This window comes from Corvus cornix, chromosome 2 (assembly GCF_000738735.6).
Source record: "Corvus cornix cornix isolate S_Up_H32 chromosome 2, ASM73873v5, whole genome shotgun sequence".
NCBI classification, from domain to species: Eukaryota; Metazoa; Chordata; class Aves; order Passeriformes; family Corvidae; genus Corvus; species Corvus cornix.
The window spans coordinates 85,669,084-85,691,289 of NC_046333.1; the positions used below are offsets into that span (position 1 = coordinate 85,669,084).

General features: G+C 38.4%; 1 long non-coding RNA gene across 1 annotated transcript; it reads right to left on the reverse strand.

The window, feature by feature from the left end:
- Window positions 1-11,065: 11,065 nt before the first annotated feature.
- Window positions 11,066-20,153, reverse strand: LOC109143846. Its single transcript, XR_002044218.2, has 3 exons — window positions 20,100-20,153; window positions 15,552-15,651; window positions 11,066-11,296 (listed from the first exon to the last, which is right to left on the reverse strand). It is a non-coding gene; the product is annotated as an uncharacterized LOC109143846 (long non-coding RNA).
- Window positions 20,154-22,206: the final 2,053 nt, after the last annotated feature.

The following is a 22,206-nucleotide window of genomic DNA, read 5'->3' on the forward strand; positions in this document are numbered from 1 at the left end:
TGCTAGCTTCTCTTCATTTATTTTTAAATCCAGAGAAAACATCAGAAACATAGGTAATTAGGCCAGAAGGTAGAATTAGTTTTAAGAGAAAAGCATTGTAAAAATCAGTAATTAACAAATTTAAAAGAGGAACTTTACGTAACAGTTCTTTTAATAGGTTAGGAATACTTTTGTGTAGTTTTATACGTAGGTGGCAAAAATGCTACAGGAAACTCATAAACCAGTTTTATGCACAGTTTACTAATGCACTCTCTTTATGCAAGTATTGGATATTGGCTTAGCACATCTGTGACAGTTCTTCAGACTTAAGCTACAGTGATGTTTTATATGAACAAACCCAAAGTTATCCAATACTTAAATTCTGTGAAAATTGGTCAGAGGAGAGAAAATTTCTATTTGCTCATGTTGTTAAAGACATCAGTTTAACATCAGTTAAAAACTGGCTAACAAAACACTAAGTAATTTCATTGTGGATTTTATTGTATTACGTAGTATTCCAGTGTATGTAAACTTTTCTGTGTAAAAGTATAGCACATAATTCTGCAGGAAAGATACTTCTTTTTTTTAAATAATCTATATATATTTCTCCATTTGTCTACTGCCATTCCAGGAAGAAATTCCTGTATTTGTGAATGTTGAAGTCAGTAGTGAAGGTCCCCCTTTTGTTCCTCCAACAATTGCTGACCTATTCGCACATGAGTGAAAATGTACACAGCTTTTCTTCCATCTCCTCGGGAAAAACCACATGCCTTCAGCTTTATTTAATAATTATTTAAGACTGTTGATAGAGGAACAAATACTGAAACTGGGAATGGCCACCCCCACAGAAAAAAAGTCTGTTTTTTTCCTCTCTTCCCTTGCTATACACTGCATACACTTGTGTATTTTTCTTTACTATAGCATACCAAATGAAAATAAATTGCTTGCCTAGAAGTGTCAGTATGATTTCTTGGTCACCAGCCACATATGGTGGAGAAGTGCATCCAAGACTGGGGAGACAAGACAGATGAGTTTTGTGTAATCTAGACATTTCTACCTCAATATGATGGGAAATATTTGCTGGGAAGATGACATCCCCCTCATGGAAAAGTCCAAAGCAGCAGCAGCAGCAGCAGCAGCAGCAGCAGCAGCTGAGATCTGATTAGTCATACCAATGCAAGTTTAACCCAGTGGTGAGCCAGACCTTTGTGATGCAGTATCAGAAACTGGCAAACAGGTACTGGAACCCCAGTTTGAAAATATTGCTCTGTATTTAGTGGATTAGAAAAGAGCAATGTTTATTGCATGCAATTACGGAAAGTAACTGTGAAAAGGCTTAGCACTTTTTTCCTCAAATTCAAAAAGCTATGTGGTGTGTACACAGTTCCTGTGATATTTCTGTTGCAGATGGAGTAGAGCCAGCATATCAAATACTACCAGTACTAACAAAAGGTCTTCACTGATCAAATTACTCTACATATGTTGTTCTAAAACCCTGATGAAAAATAGCAAAAATAGGTCTGCACAAAACTGCAGGCACTGCCTGTTCAAGGAATTATGACAATGTTCTCTGCTTTTCTCCAGCTCCTGAATTCTGTGGTGAGAGTCCCTGGGCTGGTTGTCACTTCTAATTATGAAGGAGCGCCTTGACAAAAATATATGCTAGCCTCTACAAAATCTGTACGTAGAACAATTAACCATATCTGTAGAAACCTATTGGATATCTTTGTTTCTTTTTAGGTTATTAACACACTCTTTTTTACTTTTCCTTTTTATTTTAGGAGCTAGACAGTACACTTAGCAATATAGTTATAGATCAACAGTTATACTGAAGTATTGTTTTGAAAAATCGATTTAAAAGTACTAAATGCCTTTAAACAGACATACTTTGATTGAATGGAATGATTCAAGGAAGGTAAGTTGTTTTTTTCTTTGTGTCATAGACCATATCTGAACTTCCATTGATTTGGGATTTTTTACCTATCTAGATGTGATCAGTTCTCATAAAGAGCATTGGAAAGTACTACATTGTGGCTACCTGTTTACCCATGCTTTTTCCTATCCCAGATTGTTCCCCACCCCTGTTCCCTGCCTTAGCCTTGGCCACTCCCTCAGGCTCTCCCTATTGGCTCCTGTACCCTAACCCCGTCCAGGGACCGCCCCTGGGCCCCTGACAAAACTCCTACGCACCCAGACCACAAGGTCTCTCTGCCTCTGGGGATTGCCAAGATAAGACGTGATTAAAGCCATCTCAACCCTCATGAGAGACCCTTCTGGCCTCCTTTGTCATCACTGGTAGTACCACTGATCGCTGGCCAGAGCAAGATCACGGGGCTGTCTGAAATGGACTCCGGGATTCGACCGGTTTGCATTGCCCTAAGCATCTCCACTGAGCTCTCAGGGAGCTACAGCCTGCTAAGCAAAATCTAGCAGCTACAACACTACATGAAGGATTTTGAAAGGGTTGTTCAAAGTGTTTGCCCTTAAAATTGTGTTTGCCTTATCCTAGGCATAATTGGAAAGAGAACAGAAGCCAAAAGCATGTGGTCCTGGTCCTGCCTAGTGCAGCCATTGTCAGTGCAGTCATAGCAAATTAGCACCAAGACCCTACTGCAAGAAAGCAATTGTGAATTTCTGAGTATGTCATAACACTGCTCTTCAGTTCTGTTGCTCAAAAGTCTTCCCCAGAAAATAATTTAGGCTATAATGTATCTCTTACCTGTGCTCACTTGATGGTTCTGTCAGACCAGGTACTAGTTTACGAAATTATCTGCCTAAATGTTCCTCTAGCTCCCTCTTTTCCAATCCAATTCCTCCAGCCCATGACATATATTTTGCTCTGTTCTCCAAATTTACTTTTTTTTTTCCCTAGAGGTACTTTTTTCTATGGTATTTTAATCTCACCCCTAGCCTACTGCCTCTGTTTGCAACCACCTTTTTTTTCCCTCTTGAAGTGCATTAGGAGGGTAGAGGCTCTGTTGTGCTCTTCTCTACCTCACCCACACGTCTTTACATGTTATGTAAAAGTGGAAAAATGCTGTTCCTTCACTTTTTGCAGTTTTAATGTCACTATTTGTTTAGTCAACATGGAAGCCTGACCCCACAGGATCTGCAAAGACCTCCTCTTCACAACTCAACCTTTATTATTTCCTGACAATATACCCATGAGATATCATGCCTGGTGTCTTACCTCAAGATACAGAACACACTCCATGCCTTTCATCTTTAAAAATAACAGAGACCACCAAGGAAGAATTATTTTGTTTTTTAAAAGCATCACCCTTGGAACAGATGTCTCTTGCTGACAGAACAGCCATGGATAAGAATGACTTTCTTGTTGTCTTCAGTACCCACTATAAATGACCATATGAGGACATTTTCCTGAATTCATCTAAATATAAAAAAAACCCCAAAAGTTGATGTTCAGCTGCTTATTAAGCAGACAGATTACTCCCACTACCTGGATGAATATGCTGATAGGAAAGCAACAGTGACTAGATGTGTTATGCCAAGTGATCAGTTTCATACCAATTTTTTTTAATATAATACACTTTGCTTATGAAGAACGTGAATGATCAAGTTTTGGAGATGTGCCAAGGGCTATCTAGGGTGGTAGAGATTAAGAACATGACCACAAAATCCTCTGACAAGCTGCTTTCTAAATTATATACAGGCTTTACTTTTTGATCTTATAATGCAGGTGACTAACAAGTGTCTTGCATGTCCATTCCTGCTGGGGCAAGGAATTGAGCTCATCATTGAAATCCAGTTTTATTCTACAAATACAGCATTCTTCATTATATACCCCCTTGAGGACATGTGCCTCTGCAGGGGGTTTGGGGAATGCTGAGGCTTTCCACAGACTGCAGCTTCAGCCACCATTTCCATGGGTTGGAGGTGCTAGAGCTTCATTAAAGGAGGGTGGTGGTTCAAGCAGTCATCTGGATCTGGGAGATCCCCAAAGAGTCAGGCATACCCTTGTCATCACCCGACCCCCTGAATCCACACAAAGCAATTCCTGCTGGGGGATGTGCTGGCTTGTTTAGGTTCTTTGCCATCAGGTGAGTTCATGTTATGTGGTAGGCCCAAGCCAGAGCTGGGGATTCAGCTCTAACTTGACTCACAGATTTTTAATATACTCAGTCAGGAATCCTTCAGGGGTCACAGGAGCCCAAACTCAGCAAGACAGAATTAGTCACTTTTTTGACAGTCTACATCAGGGTGAAGGAAAAGCAGGGCAGCTCCACAGGGGAGGGTCTGTCAGGAGCCATGGTGGTCCAGGCATGGACTGTGTCCTCACACACGGGATGCTATCCACCAGAGCCTGAGCGGAGTGTGCTGAGCTGGGGCAGGTGACGGTCCCTACAGGAGGCAGGGATGTACCCCAGACAATGACAACAAAGGTCAGGGCTGGAGTCTGTCCCAACGTGAGCGGAAAAGAACACCATGGACCCCAAGGGAACTGTATTAATGCCTTCAGAACCAAGAACAAACAAATTTGGACAGTTAGGAAGCTGCCTCCAAGCTGTTTGTCCTTCATGTCAAGATCGCACTGCATGCAGGCATGAGGGGGAGCAGGAGGAAGAGGCAGAAGGAATAGCTTTCTCCCTTTCCCCATCTTTCCCTCCATTTCTCAGTTTAACAGTACCCCAGCAGCTTCTGCACCACCACCAGCGGGGAGCTTAGTCAGCTGAGGTTAGCCCAGGACTCATCAGGACACCGGCCCAGGAGATCCTCAGGGACAGCCAGCTCAGGAGTCTCACCTGACCAGGTTTCAGCAACATTTGGACAACTTACCTGATGACTTTGGAACTGTGCTCTGAGACCAGGGAGAAAAAAATTAGATGCTGCTCCACTCTGTTCTGAGGCACACAAGTCCTTTTTGGAGCTTGTCTACATCTATTTCCAGAAACAGAAATCGTGGGCAAACTAGTCAAGACATTCAGCCATTAGTAGCACATGGAAGTGATTTCAGTGTCTTTCCTTTTCCCAAATGAAAATAATAAATGTGCATTTTCATAGACTTTCACTTTTCAAAACTATTAATAGTTCATTTTCTGTGTACTAATAATGGCTATTCGTGTAGCTGAACTCACGATGGGTAAACTAATGCAAATTGAATCCATATCCTAAGAACTAGAAAGATTGCTTTTGTACACATTATTGTACAAAACTTACATTTTGACAATTAGAGGCTAATTATTCAAGGTGGTTAAATAAAAAAAATTGGCTTTCTCTTTTCCTCAGAAAAAAATTTAAACACCTACAGTTAATTGGTTACCTCTGAACATAATTTTAGCTTTTTTCACTTATTGAAATTCACAGTCAAATAAACTCCATCTAGCAGGAAAATTAGTCATTTATAAATACATTTCACTGTTATTCTCCAGGTAACAGTGTATTTTGGTAGTGTATCATGGACCCTCGCTTCACTATCAGGAGCCATTTTGTGGAATTTGTTCTGCCACTAATGTATACAAAACACAATATGAAAGTCTTTCTTTTTTTCAGTGTTCTTTGTTATACCATACCTAAAGAGAGAGTTATTTTTAAAGTTACACAGGAACTTGATTCTGAGGTCTACTCTTATAAAATGATTAAAGGGAATTTTAACACTGATGTATGCATCTAATCTAAACAGCTTGGAGTTTAAATTGTAAATTCAGAATACTCTTAGCAAACAATTTCTCAGTAAAATATAGGTTGAAATATATTCACATAAAATAGCTGTTGAATAATTCCAAGGAATTAAAATATTAGAGGAAGAAGTAATCATTTGCTTACAATTAATGAACAGTAGAAACCCCTGTATTTATGAATAGATTTGTTTGCTGCAAATAATCCTCCTGCATCTAATCAAAAGATACCTATCTATTTTCAGAGTATTTCAGGTGACAGCATACAAAGACAGGACACTCTATTTCCAGGACCTTTTAAGAAAAATGATAGAGGCTTTTCAATTCAAAATAATAAGGGATTACATAAATGTCCGTGTAATCACCATTCAAGTCTAATATGACAGGAAGTTGTTTTATCTCCCTTCTTATGCAGCATGAAGGAAGTAATAAGCTCTGTTTTGTGGAAAATAAAAAGTAAATCCAGCAATCAGGATTCAGGAGTAAGCTTCTTGCTACAGTGCCCTTTAGCTGTTATAAATTGCTCAGTGTGTTTTAAATCCATGGACTTCTAAGGGAACAAAATCAAATGTTGTCATTCCTTTTTCCTGGCTGGCTTTATTTCCTTTGAGGTCTGTTAAGAGTCCTATGATCTTGATTCTCTTACATGGAAGGTTTCAAATTTATCAATAACCATCTGTTGCTGTTATTCTGTTTCATGGTCCAAATCTAGAATTTCCAATGCTAGTCCTTGTGTTTGCTGACATTTTTTTCATTTTCAGTTCTCACTGGGGCTGTCATCTTCAAAGATCAGGGAGAAAATAATGTCTTTGATGTTTTCAAAGGTTGGGAAGATATTTCTCCCCCCAGCATTATGAGTTTCATTTGAACACATGGAAAGAAATCTGAATTTTATAGGAGATTTATCTAAACCATGATCCACCTGAACCAAATAGGTCCAAAAATTTATAGTAAATATAACTTTTCCTGTTTTTTGAAATTATCAACCCCTTTGTACTGTGAACAGAGTTTACAAATAAATAGTAAACAACCTACAACCATCATAAATATAATACACCACTGAATTCTCTAGCCCACAGTGTATGAGTATCTATTATCTCCCCATCAAGGTAACTTAGGGAAAGGTGGGAACTCAATGGGCTTCCTGCTGGGTTACTGACTGAAAGATCCTTTACAAGAACAAGACACATTACAGCCTCTGTTCACATAAGTGTCCCAAGGCTATGTTAGATTCCTCTCCAATGCATCTTTCATGTACCTCATCTTCCTTCAACCTCATTCAGATTCAGCACTGCGACACATTTTCTGTGCATAAAAATACATTTCCTTCATGTTATGATGGCATAGGTTACCAAGAGTGATTTATTATACACCTTTTGCTATGCCTCCCTTTCCAAGACCACCACGAACATCTTTTACAGACATTTCACCCAGTTTAACATGGGCAGGTACAGCTATAGCCCCTGCACAGGCTTCACATAGACTTCTAATCACTTTTTCCCCAACACAACATATACTAATCTCTGCAAAATAGTAACTTTAGCCTAAGTTCCTATTTAACTTTTCTGCTTTCTCTGTGCTCATGCAGCTTCCAGTTTGCTCTCCTAACTATGTCTGATCAAAGTTAACCCAATCTCAGTTTATCTGGTTGAAAGAACAAATATTACTCCATAATATTAGCAGATTCTGCACTGGTCCAAAGTCCCATGATTACTTGTGCCAGATCTATCCATTACAAGAGCTGAGCAAACATGGCCTGAAGCAGAAGTGAACACAATGGTCTCATTTCATCAATTTAGCCAAAGAACACAGTGCAGAGGGGTACATTTTACAGCATTAAGATGTGTCAAGCTGAGCCTGGCCAGCAGCCAATCACCCTGAGAGTCACAGAAAAGATCCTAAACGCCTTAAAATTTGATTTGCTCTGTTTGCTCAAACTGCAGTCTTGGGGTCTTGCTTATGCCTCCAGGAAATGTTATTATCTCCTTAATGAATGACACTACAAAGTATGCACATCGTACCTTACCTCACCTTACTTCACCTTACCTCACCTTACCTCACCTCACCTCACCTCACCTTACCTCACCTTACCTCACCTCACCTCACCTCACCTTACCTCACCTTACCTTACCTTACCTTACCTCACCTCACCTTGAGTGAGGCCACACCTTGAGTGCTGTGTCCAGTTCTGGGCCCCTCAGTTCAGGAAGGACGTTGAGACGTTTGAACGCATCCAAAGGAGGGCGACAAGGCTGGTGAGGGGCTTGGAACACAAGCCCTGTGAGGAACGACTGAGGGAGCTGGGGTTGTTTAGCCTGGAGAAAAGGAGACTCAGAGGTGACCTTATCACTCTCTGCAACTTCCTGAAAGGTGGCTGTAGTCAGGTGGGGGTTGGTCTCTTTCTCCAGGCAGCAACTGACAGAACAAGAGGACACGGTCTCAAGCTGCACCAAGGGAAATTTAGGTCGGATGTTAGGAATAAGTTTTTTACTGAAAGAGTGATAAAGCACTGGAATCATCTGCCCGGGGAGGTGGTGGAGTCACCATCCCTGGATGTGTTTAAAAAAAGATTGGCTGTGGCACTTGGTGACATGGTTTAGTTGAGGTGGTGTTAGGGCATGGGTTGGACTCGGTGATCTTGGATGTCTCTTCCAACCTGGTGATTCTGTGATTCTGTGATTCTGGCTACAGACCAGGGTCAGGATTTTCACTTCAATCTATGCTGTTGGTATTTTTGGAGTTACACCTCAGGAGCAAAACTTGGGCACTTAGTTGCCACAGAGTAGTGTCAGGCACCTTCTGGTACTTGACTGCCAGCTTCTCATCCTGGCTTCTTGTTATATCTAACTTAGCCCACCAATTTTTGCTATTCAGATTCCCCATGAGCTTTGCTCCTGATACCTCTATGCCAATCCCAGTCCTTATCAAACTGAACTTCTGTGCCAGTCTACTTATTAGTTTCATCTTACCTGTGCTTTCCATGGCCATGTCAAACTGGTTTTCTCTCAAGCTATCCAAGCATAGCATGGCCTCTCTTAAAAAAGACAGATGATTTTTTCTTCAGTCTGTTTGTATATTGTCTAGAGCAGTCCAGAGCAAATCTAAATAGCAACTTACTTAGGGACTTCTGCCCAGCTCTTTCTGCCTTGGTTCATACCCAGTTAATTCATGGATATATGGCTGTACAAAACGTTTATGTGTCCGAGTCATGTTAGACTGGACAATTCTTAGAGAAGATGGGTTGTTTTTTTCATCTGAAAAAAATTTAACAAGCATATAACATTTTTTTTAAGATTTAATGTTTTAACAGGAGCAATAAAATTCAGAACCCTATTGCACTGGAAATTTTTATTTCCTCCTTCAAAGAGAGTTTGTAGTGAAAGCTTGTATAAGTTGTTCTTACCACAGCCCAAGTAAGATATTTTTTCCTGATTCCATTGTCAGAATTATATGAGTAATTAGACAAAACTTACCAAAAATATCATCATGTGGCAGACACCCACTACAGAACCCAATTATCTCAAGTCTGGCAGTCATAAGCATGAAGAACTGAGAACTAGAACTCCTACAAGCAGGAGTGTCAGCCAAAGTGATGACTAGAAAGCATTCTCAGTTCAGTTTCCAGGAATTACTGTTGCAATCCTTTTTACACTTACCATTCACAAGTTTGTTGTGTGAATGGAGATTCAAGTCCATTCAAAAAAAATTATTTTAAATACCTGTCTTCTACTCTTTCAATTTTGAAAGCAACTTTCAGTTTAGTTAGTAGGGAAAGAGCATTGGATTTATTTACAGTTCAACAACATTTAAATCAAATGATGTCAAAAGTTTGGATTCAGTAACATGATTTAGAAAAAAACCAAAGAACATGCTTGGGGTGAAATGAATAATCCCAATTCAATCTAAAAGCAATCTAATTAAGCTGAAACTGTTTAAGGATTAGTGATTGGTATATACATAGGAATATTAGGTATAGGAATTAATTTACCACATTTATATTTAAATTCTATTAGTGAATTTTTTCATCAACTAGCTGTTACTGAAAAGGCTAAATTAGAAAATAAGTACATACAATTAGCTTTCCACTTGCATATTCATTTCTTGCCCTGGATGTCTTATTATAGGTTCAAACACTCAAGAAATATTAACCTCTGGAAAACACAAAGATAGTTTAATACTTAAGCATATATCAAATGCAACACTGAAAATATAATGTTGTTTACAGTTTAATTCCCATTCCACACAGATATAAAAATATAAAAGTTATACATGCACACATGAATACAACACATACTAATATAGAAAACTGAGTTACATTAGAGCGTGGCTGAAACACTGAGGTCTAGATTCTTCTTCTGAAAGTGTGCGTGTCTTGGGTCATTTTGGGGGAAAAGACTCACTGAGAGAAAACAATTTAAACATGGAAGCTGAACTAAATGCAGTGTTTTAAATCCACTGAGTTGCCAGTAGTAGTTCTTTAAATGCAGTATAAGTAGCACTGATCCAAAGTAAGATAATTTTCCACATGTGGTCCAAATACACTGCAGTATAATGCTGTACCTTCAGAATAGTGTAAGCTAGAGTTCATGAGCTGGCTAGAAACGGATATAAGGTACAAGAGGGGACAACTGCTAGCCTTGTGTCAAGGTTCAAAGACTCTGTTCCCTTTTGAAGGCAAGAAACCTGAAAATCAGTTGAGAGAAGAGTGATAGGCTGGGGAAAAAAGGTGAAGCAATATAATCCTACAAATTACAAAGCTTCTTCTTCTTTTAACTGTCATATGGACTCTGTATTTACTTAGATCAGGCTATAAAATTTCATTTTATAAGTAATGATCCAGCCTAATGAAAGTATAAAAATGCACGGCAAAACTGAAAAAAAAAAAACCCAAACCAAACAAACCAAGCCAAGATTACTAAGAAATAAGTGCAAATCACTTTTGACAATAATACTCAATTTGAAAATAATCCTGTCTCAAGGACAGCAGGTAGATCTCAGTGTGCATATCGAGCATAGGGAGCGGGTTTTTAGGAGCAGAGGGCAGGCTGGGGGGGTTGGCAGAGGTAAAGGTCAGGACATGCCCTGTGCCACACACAGCCTTTTCCAAGCTGTGGCAATAATAAAAAGGGAGGAGAGGTTCTCAGAGTGAGTCAGAGGTGTTTTAAATGTTTTTAGGTTTGAGGTTTTTTTGTTCCCCCCAACACCCTACACAGTAATTAAATATTTATGTTAATTGGCAAGAAATTAAGTTAAATTCCCCAGATTGAATCTGTTTTGTCCATAGCAATACTTGCCAAGTGATTTCCCTGCCTTTATTGCAACCCATGAGTTTTCTCACTCTTGATCTTCCTGTTCTCTCCTCCATCCTGCCTTCAGGCTTGCCTGCCAGCCAGTGCCATTCCCACACAGGATGTTATTACAAATATCAGTCCTCAGAGAGAACAAGCACCACGATGCCACCCTCTACAATAAATAACTTCAGTAACAGGGAAAATGGGCTCCACAAAGCATATTCCCTCACTATCTTTCAAAAACTTCAACCTGAATCTTCTTTTAGTTCCATTTATTACTGTTATCAGTATTGCTTATTTTACCTTATGCCAACGCCACTTCCCTCTGCAACTATGAAGACTATAACAGGTTTCAGGCTTTTTGAAATGTGATCTTTAATGATGAGGAAGCTGGAAAAAGGAAAAAACAGCAACCCTGATTTCACATATCTGTTGGGGAGGATGAAAGTTTGGTAAGAAAGTTTCACAGATATGTAGGCTTGGCAGAAAGATCTCTGAATGTAGAAACTGAGGATGAGGTAGAAATGGAAGCAAGTTTTGGTATAGAGTAAAAGATGTTTTGCTGAAACACTGATCGCTGAGTAACTGAAAAGGCAAAGGTTGGAGATGAGTTGGAAGGAGATTTTTATGAATAGGACAAAGGTATGTGACTACAAACAAAGACATGTTTTTCACCAAGTAAATAAGTCTCAAGAAGAGCATAAGTAAATAGAAAACATGTCTTTACCAAAAAGAGAGATATGGCAGGCAAACAAGAAGTGTCGATGTAGGAAGAAAAAAAAGAGGTCTGAGAATTTTCCATTGTAAGCTTAAATTGTAACTTACTTACTCTTGTGATTGGATAATAATGACTATAATATGGTGATGGTAGTAGCTATGATAGGCTATAGGCAAATGTAAAGGTATTGTGTATGGTGCTTATTGGTTGTTATGTGTTAAGATACTCTGCAAAGAAAAGTATATAATGCTTTGTAACTTGAACAGAAAATGGCTTCCGGGATGCCTACAGCTGGAGCTGGCAGCTGTAGGGCTGGCTCTGCATACCCACTCCCTGAAATGCTGTAACTTCGCCTATGCAATAAACAGCTTTCAAGAGAGCCGCCTGAAGTCCAGATATCCTTCGTGAAACTTTCTCCTATACATATCTACTATATGTGATAACACATGGGATAAAATAAAAACACATTCATTTCTAATCCTCTCTTAAAATGTAAATTTGTAAGTATTTAAGAATAAAATTAATTTTGAATGTAAACATTTACATTATATTAAAAAGGACATATTTTAGGTATTTGAAAATCTATTTCTATATCGCTTATTACCTTCCATGTGTAAGGCATACCTACATATTTGTTTACTAATGCATAGAGTACTCATGACATTATCTGCATTTTAATAAAATAAGAACTGGTATTTGGGAGCTTTTGTCAGGGACACTTCCCTGTCTGGCCACCCAGGAGTCACTCTGGCTGTCACATCCTTACCACCTGAGCTGGGACTGAGTTCCCATTTCAGCTGCACACCTTACACTCACAGCCAGACTAGGTTTCCTCACTGGCTCAGCCCCAGATTTCCCATAGCAGAGTCTCAGTCAACTCAATCCTTAAAATAATTTAATCATTGTGGAATAACAAAATAACAGCCTGAGCTGGCTTTTAAAAAACCGCGGGCTTTTTTACCCTCCCAGTTGAAGTGCGGAAATGTCTGGGACCATCAGCTGCTGCCATGTCTCCGAGTGTCCAGTCCCCTGGCTGACTACAGGTCCCCGTGCCCTTTATCCAAAGGGCAGTTCATGGCCTCTTGCCTGGTGCTCACACCACCCAGAGCTCAGTCTGCAGCTCACACTACACCTGCATGCTGAGCTACCTGCACTGAATACAGTCCTTAACACTTTTACATCAAGCAACAGAGACCAGCGTGGAAATTTTAAAGAAAGCTGAGGCTGTGCCTGCTCCAGAACCAGAAGCACTATAGCTATTTCAGCACAGCTTACACCTCAGCAGGAAACTTACACTGGAGCAGAGATCCAGGCAGATGCACTGATGTAAGAACCATAACACTACCCTGCACTGCTGCATGGACTTGTGAGCTCCCGTGGTTACTTGCTGAGTTATTTCTACATAGTCACTCTCTGTTTTGCAGCATAAGCAGATCTGAGAACGCCCCTGGTGAGCAACAGGCCGGTGGAGCACCCCAGCCTTTTCATCAGTACAAAGTGTAACCTTTCTGCTATCAACAGGAGATGGAAGTATTCACAGGTGCTGTACTCAGCAAAATGTAGAGCTGAACTACACAGTAAATCATCTTGAACAGAAGAATTGTCTTGTATGTTTTGGAGAGCAGTAAAGAAACCTAAAAGTCACACAACCCTATTTCTATCCAGCAGTGAATCAAATGTCTCACCTAAGCACATTTGAGTGCTGCACTGTAAGAAAATAGCTTAGACTTCATACAGGTCAAATCCAGTGTGATTAATTTACCTGCTTTTTCTTTTTCATATGGTAAACAAAGTGACATATATAGATAATATATGCCACCACAAACTGGATTATCGCCAGAAAACATTAAACAAGAATATATTTTGTGTTTTGCTTTAATAAAAATTCCCCTAGTGTCTTTCTGGAGATATCACATTTTATACAAAACAAACAGCTATGATTAAGGAACAAATGATTTCTGCTTAATTTAGTTTTAAGGCTCATCAGTTTTTTTTCTCATTAGATGAGCTTTTTTCAGCTGAAATTTGCAAGAATAATCAACAGGCACTGTAAAAAAAGGGGTGTTTTTCTTTCTGTGGGATTATTGCTATTTATAATTTTGCATATAAGAGAAAAGTATGACTTTAACATCAGAAAAATTAGGGAAGCTCCATCTTCCTTATTTTTTGGAAAACTGTCTTGTCTCTGCACAGACTATGTATGGTAATATGAAATGTAGGCAAAAGTGATGAACCATGCCTGAATCCCAAAGTAAAACCTGTAAGTTTATCTTGCGTGATTTGAACTGAGAAAGGGCTTTGAGCTTAGCACTGGAACCCAGACATTAAGCAGAACTTCCCAGTATTTCAGTTCCACTTAGACTAAAGTCTTGACTTGGGCCTTGAGTTGAATAGACATCAGCTCCAGGCAGCGTCTATGATATCTTCCCAATAGTGAAGAGACTTGATTTTAACTTTTTTTTTATTTGGATTCTACCCCTCCTCTTTCCCCATCCTTTCCCATTATCACAGTATCTTGCTCTAAGTTTTCTGCACCAAAGAGTAGATTGAAATCAAATCACACTACTAGAAATATTGGATCAGTTACTGTCAATGCCCAACTACTCCAACAGGTTAATTTATTTGCAGTGACTTCTAGACTAAGAAACAAACCATTGATGCCATGAAGATTTTTGCCTTTTCTTTTATACCCCTGTTATACCTTTTTACAGCTTCTGTATTCCTAGTGCTTTTTGCCTACATTCTTGGACTTGTTTGTTAAGCTAAGAGACTAAACATTTTAGAAGCTTTGTAGCTAGGGATCAGTGTGCCCCAGACCCCAAGGTCCTCTCCAGAACACATTCTGTAAACCAAGATAGAACCATCCAGGGGAAGGTTCCTTGGGGAGGGGGGGCTCACTTGAACCTCTCATTGGGGAATCTTTGATAGATATGCTAATTAGTAAAGCCTATAATGTTATACCCAATGTTGAGGGGGACACACACGGGAGGAGAGACACAGAGACACAGGGAAAGACTCAGCAGGGTGCATCTCGATGCATATGACCTGGACGTGTACACCTAAGGATCCTTACGAATAAATACCAAGGTAAAATCCCTTTTCCCCTTCTAACCGTGTATGCCTCTTGATTTTAAGACCAAGAAAAGGCATCACCATGCTAATATGAAAAAGCTGCTCTTATGATGGAAAGCAATTTTTTTTCCTGATCATATCTGGATATTTCTGGAGATCAACGTTTGAGACAGAATCATGTGATATTGACTGATAAGTAACTCAGTGACCTTCAGTTACATAAAACACTTTAAATTTTAGGTATTTAGAGTGGAAGAAAACATAACACTGTAATGTTCATTTCTTATTCAGTAATGAATATAGTTGGAATCCATACTTTAGCACAGTTTAAAGCTCTGGTTAAGCAATTTTTATTTATCTATCAGTGAATATTCTAGAAATAGAATTCAAATGGTAACTATGATGCTATAAACTCTCCTGATCAATAGGAACAAAGTAAATGAAAGGATTAAATCTTGAAAGTATTACACCAACCAGTGGCAAGGAGCAAGCTACATTAGCCAGGCACAAAACAGCCATACTTAAGTTATGTATTTTGGTTGCTATCCAATAAAATAATGAACCACCAGAAAGGCACATTGGGAAAAAATGCTTCTATAAAAAGTAAACTAGCATCTAGAAAACAGGACTCATAAAAACAAGAACAAAAACACCCAACCCCAAAACAACAAAAAACCCCCTCAAACAAACAAAAACCCCCTACAAATAAATCCCCAAAACAGCCACCCTATTTTTTCCTATTTATCAATCTCACTTACTCATTACAATTCATAATAAATTACTAGAAAAATCCTTCTAAGTCTTTTTCATAGAGACTTCTAAATGCTTCAGAACAAAATCTAGCTGAATTCTTACCTCTTTTGTGATATTTCTGCTCATTTTCTTTGCATTGTCTGATCAGGAACATCAGGTCTTTATGAGAATAATTTCCAAGTAGAGGACTTCCAGTATGTCGCTGAAACACATATAGAAAACTCCTTTAGAGAATTATCTGTTATTGGAGATAGAAGAAAACCGTAACTCAAACTAAATTCAAAGTGATCGCCTGCTTTAAAGTCTCCCTGTAACAATCTACAACACTCTGCTAGTTCTCTATTCTTTGAGGAGGAAGAGTCTAATCATCAGCTCCATAAATCAGCATAGTGGCAATGGAGACAATGGGACTCTGCTGATTTATACTGAGGCAGAGTCAGGCCCAAAGCTTCTATGATGTTCTGTTTTGAATCAATAGACAGAAAAATGTAAAGCAGCAGAAAGACACTTTACAATGTAATTTAGCATAAAGAACAGGACAACATTTTGAGGAGTGTTGTGTTTACTGTGTTAGTTTTCTTAATATTGGAAACAGTATATAAGTTTGATACGTACCTGGGAAAAAGGAATTTAAAATAACAGGCTCCCATCTAGCACGTAATTCACAAACGTCTTAGTCATAGTACATAAGATGAAGACATTTGAGTTACTTAAATCACATGCTGGTGTTACAGGACTCAGCTGAATTTCCATCCCAGCTATAGCCCCTTATCATCTGTTGTCATCACTCACCCATCATCAAAACTGTGGTCAGAACTGACACTGTAATCTGCAGCAAGAGAGGTGAAAGTCTGAGATGGAGCTTTCTGTAGTATAAAGGTCTATCTATTCACCTTTAAAAATGTCAAAGCTGGCATAGTCTTAATATTTAGCTTTGCTTCAGAGTCCCTGTAGCATCAGAAAGGGCTTAAACAATTCTGAAAAAGAATGATTATTGACATCCATTCTTTGCATTTTGTCTCTTTAAAGTATCTGAACTGAAATGCATATTCCTGCATTTTCTACAGTCTGTTACCATCCAGATTATCTTGTTCTAGGCAAGATGCTCAGAAGACTCACATTTTGGACTTAGACTTCTGTTTCAGATTTTGTCACCTGAATTCCTCACATGAAGAAATATAGGCTATCTTCTTGAGAATTCATTTTAAGGAACTATATTCTCCATTATGTTCTTATTGCATGTTAGTTAATCAAAAACACATTAAATTTGCTAATGTTAGTAGTACTATGTTAGGGAAAGAAGCTGAGAGAAAAACTAGACCCTGTGGATAGCTCTACTTTTTTTATCTGGGTATTAGCACATACAGTCCAGTGTTAAAAAAGAGCCAATGTTATGTCATCCCTCAACACAGACTGGAAAGCATTTAGAGTGATATATAGTGCTAATTAGGGAAAGAAGGTTACAAACAGCAGGATATATTTTCTAGATAACTTCCCAAATGTGTTAAATTGTGGCCTTTTTACTGCACATAAAAACCCCAAAAAACCAAACCAAACCAAACCAAACCAAAACAAAACAAAACCCAAACCAAACCCCCCCACACCAAAAAAAACCAAAAAAACCCCAAAAAACAAACCAATATTTCTTTTTCTGATTGAACAGTTGTTGACCCCATTTACATCAGAATAAATGCAGATAAATTCACTCGTGTCAGAACACTTTAAAACTAGAATCTGGTTCATTTTCCATTCTTTCACAACTCAGGATGGGAACAGCTTGTTCAGAGCTCTTGCTTGCTCTGAACTCTCACTTTGTCATCTTCTCTACATTTAGAAGATTCTTGTCTTTTTCTCTTTTTTTTTTCACACTGGTTCTCCCTGCTTGGAATAGTTCCTTGTTTCTGTACAAGTCTCTTTCACTTTCTGATATTCCTTTACTTTCTGGTTTTCTACCACCAGCTTCATGTATTATTTTTGCTAGTAACATTTTTCATTAGCTGCTCTCTGGTGAACTCTTATTCTTGAGGCAGAATCTTCAGACTCTACTGAAGCTGCTTTGTTGTTAACGGTCTCTTTTAAAGAAACACAGTTCAGGGACTTAATGTCCTTAGAATTTTTTACTAGATTTTGGCTGTTGCTATTTTGAAAGACTATTTATGGTCTTTTCCTGCCATCTTTTTCTGTCTCAGCTCTGTTTCAAAGTAACAGAATGGCTGAGGCTTTAGGACATTTTTTATCACAATTTTCTTTCCCATGTAAAGCCAAGATGTTAGTCATCAGTACATTTTTGAACAATATTTGTGGCGGTGCAGGTTGCTCCGGCCACCCTGATCACTGAGGAGAGCAGAGACAGTAAACAGTTGTGGTCAGAATCCCAACTTTAAGCACCCCACTTCTAAGTGATGGTGAGAACCCACAATCCCCTTGTTCTGTCATTTGTATGTTTTCTCCCAATTGGTTAATATTCTCCCCTCCCAATTTTATGTGTGAGGCCATGTTTATGCATTTCCCTTCATTGATATGTATAAGTTCTAGAAAGTTCTTTTTTCCTCAACATCCCATTTGTTCCTTCCTTAAGTCCCTCCTATGCAGTGTCCCTATTGGTTCTTCATTGTCAACCCCACTTACTTACCCCCATATCATTGGTTAAGATCCCTTTCCCTGCCTATTCCGTGTCCTGTATAAAATCCCTGGACCCGCCAAAAAATCTGGCTCTTCGTCCCTGTCCCTTCACGGAATAAGCGTACGTGGAACCCGAATGGAGAGTTTACTTCTTCGTCTCTGCTGGTGTGTGCCTTTTCAATCTGCTTAGAGGGAAGCCTCTTAGGGTGAGGTGATCGACTCTGACTGCCAGCTTGCTTCTGTGTGCGTTTAACTGCCGTGGGTGGTCGGGACCGTGGCTAGACCTCCAGGCGCCTTTTGGCTAGCACACAGCTCCCCGACAAATACTTTCCTGATAGTTTGATTTAATTTTATCTATTTCTTTAATTTCCCGTATTAACTTGTAGATAACAGAATGATACATATGTATTCATCTTGAGGGAAGCACCTGCATTATATAACTACAGTTTTTAGTAAAGTGTACCTATAACACTGCCGTGCAGCATATCACTGCAGTGTAGTGTAGCATAGTTTACACTCCTCTGCCTCCTTTTGATGTGTGTTTATCTATGCAAACATTCTCAAACACAAGAACAGAGCTAGTACTGCAGTGGAACTGCTTATTTCACACTGTTTAAAATGAGAACTTTTTCCTGGTTTTAGTACTAGATGGACTTATATATCTAAAATACTACCACAGTTTTTGGGGTTTTTTTCCTATACATGTATCTCTTAATTATGCTAAATTAATCACTTGAATAGTTATTATTTTAAATGATTAAATAGTAAAAACCTTATCCTTTAGTAAGCCTCAAGTTCTCCTTCATGGCTCCCCCACAACTAGACAAAGTATCAGGGGTACATTCTGCAATTTTCCTGTGATTAATTGAAATACTCAATTACTCAAGTTTGGCTGCCTATTTTGTGTGAATTAATTACTTGGTATGTTTTCTTCTCTCCTTTTATGTTATTAAATGCAGTGACAGAGCTGACTGTGCGTCAAGAGAAAGAGCATTACCACACCTGAGGTAGTCATATAGTTAGAGTGAAAAATATAATTAGATGGTGTCAGCGAGAAACATTAGGTAGGCCAAAATATCTTTCTTTTGTCTCTGTATAATTTCTTCACATTAAATAACAGCAACTGATGATTATAGGGGTAATTTTATCAAAATTGACACTTTCTCAAAATTACAATTCTAATTCCTTGGTAAGGAGTGCAATCACATGTCCTCATTTCCAAGAAATACCTACCTTTCATAGCAATGAGAACAGTTTTGGGTTTCAGTTTGTTTGAAAATCTATGTTCGCAGTACCAATACTTCTTTCTTAGCGGCCTAAGAAGGAAGAATTTCTCTCTGTAGGTTCTGCATTGGTGCCATGGTTTAGGAATGGTGCTCCCCAATTTAGTGCTCCCACTGAAAAACTAGAAACCATGCTCTAGTTGTTCTCTCCTCCCTCCCCCTACCCATCCATCTGCAGTGGGATGGAGAGGAGAACTGAAGGCACATAAGGTAAAGATCATGGGTTGACATAAGAACAATTTACTGGAAACAGCAATGAGATAAGAAATGAAGAGTGACAGTAACAGCAACAATACTAATAAAAGAGTGTACAAGAAAGATGAATGACATCCAAAAAAAGATCACCACACAGGAACCCACAATATGCAACCCATGGCCACACTACCCCAGAAGAGATTCCCTTACCCTGCCCCTGGCATTGCTGTGAGGTGGTATAGAATAACCTCCCATGTGCCCCTCCTGGCTACTGCAAAATTTAACCCTGTACTGGCCAGAACCAGGACTATTAGCTTAGTAAAAAATAGGTATTACTGAATGTTTTTTGGCTGTTCTGGGGTCAGAGTAAATCAAGCCTCACTGGTAGGACAAAAGAACTTATTTCCTTCTTTTTGAATTTTTTGGGATCTGAACATGGCATGTTTATGATCCTTGTTTGGTACATTGAATGCACTTCAGATTTTCGGATAATAACTTCTAAAGAGAAGGTGTTTTGAGATAAGGAGAATTATAGTGAAAATGTGGTTACCTGATAATGTTTTCTCCTTTCTCTCTGTCCTGTACCTCACATCCAAGAAAAAATCCTTGAAAAAGAAAGAACAAAACGATATTCAGATATTATTTTAGTCTAAATAGCTCGCATTACTTAAAATTATGGATGTTATTTATTTGAAAAATACATATTTCATTAATATTCATATTAATTTTGCACACAACTAAAAACATTTTCACCCCAAATAATATACTCTCTATTGCTTTTCTAAGGGATCCATGTCCAGGAAAGTATCTTGTACTCTCCTGCCAGATTTGATTTCTTTTTGAGTCTGGTATTTGGTCTATGGATTTTGGCATAATCTCATTTCAACTGCTCTCCAGAGCACTTATGATATTCATGTTGCTGAAGTTATTCCAGAAGGCCATGATCAAATCTGAATGCAGCTTTCTATAAATCACTCACTTCTATGCCACAGAATGTGGATGAGACATAAAGGTTTTAAATGCACATTGTGGAATAGATCATATCCCTTTTAAGGTAGGATTCTATCTATAATCTTTATGAGAAAAATTTGCATTGAATAAGTATGAACTCTTTCTCCCTTTGACTAATGCAGAATGCTTCAGCTTATGTATAATTCACATCTTATGGTTTGTTTCACTCTTTTTATGTTTTAGTCTTCAATGGAAAATTCAATAAAAACTTAATTAAAAAGAATAGATTTAGTATCATAAAGCTGAAAAAAAAGTGCAATTTCAGAGACACTCATATTTTATAAACTTGTATTTGTGTGATTTATAATTAAGGCAAGTAGTAGAAATATTAAAACTTTTTTTTTTCTAATGAAAGATTAAGTTACATGGAGAAAAATTACTTCATTAGCTCAAAAAGTGACAATGGTGAACATGAGGAGAAATAATATAAGATAATAGAAGAATTTTTGAAAAAGTAAAAATGAAGCTATCTGGGAAAGTGGAAGAAAAGAATTATTAGTTAAAAAGAGCAATTGCATAAATTATTCCAATACTGTTCCTATAAAAGCCATCAGAGTAGTATCAGTAATATGCACATTTTATGAAGCAGGTGCTACTGAAATGATATTATAAATTGAACAGAAAGAGTCAAATCATTTGCCAAGTGATTAAAGTGTTGCAATTTATTATACTTTTAATGTAATATTTTTGTGGGATATGAATAAGTTTTACAACATGTAATATAGCAATTTCACTCCTTGCGATCAATACCAACTTAGCTGTAATAGCCTGTTCTAAGATTTATTATCATATTTTGCATCTCATACATAGATAAAGGTAGTTATGAGAAGAATAATGGAATTGACTTGTTTTAAAAAATTTTAAGAGGTTCTAGTGAGGAAGGAATGCTGGTACAAGATGCTTTACATTTCTACATAAGGTCTACCTTTAGTGTTTCCTCTCTCATTCCACTCTAGTTAAATGCAAAATTAAAAATTTATTAATGTATTAATTTATACTCTGGGGTCTGATTTGTAACATTTTGGGCCCCTAGTACCATAAATATATATAGCTAAATAAATATAGAGAGGGATGCAGATGTAGATAAGAAAAGAGGGAAGGAAGGAAAGGAAGGAAAGGAAGGAAAGGAAGGAAGGAAGGAAGGAAGGAAGGAAGGAAGGAAGGAAGGAAGGAAGGAAGGAAGGAAGGAAGGAAGGAAGGAAGGAAGGAAGGAAGGAAGGAAGGAAAAGAGAGAAAGGGACAGAGAGAGAAAGAGGAGAAAGAGAATAAATGAAGAAAAGAAAGACGGAAAGGAAAGAAGGGAAGGGAAGGGAAGGGAAGGGAAGGGAAGGGAAGGGAAGGGAAGGGAAGGGAAGGGAAGGGAAGGGAAGGGAAGGGAAGGGAAGGGAAGGGAAGGGAAGGGAAGGGAAGGGAAGGGAAGGGAAGGGAAGGGAAGGGAAGGGAAGGGAAGGGAAGGGAAGGGAAGGGAAGGGAAGGGAAGGGAAGGGAAGGGAAGGGAAGGGAAGGGAAGGAAGAAAGAGCCCTGCTACCTTAACTTTCATTCTAGATCCAAATTTGTTCTGGTACTCCATATTTTGATTCTGTCTTATCTCTTCTATTCACCTTAAACAGTGTCATTGAAAACAGTATCAGTATCATTTGAAGAT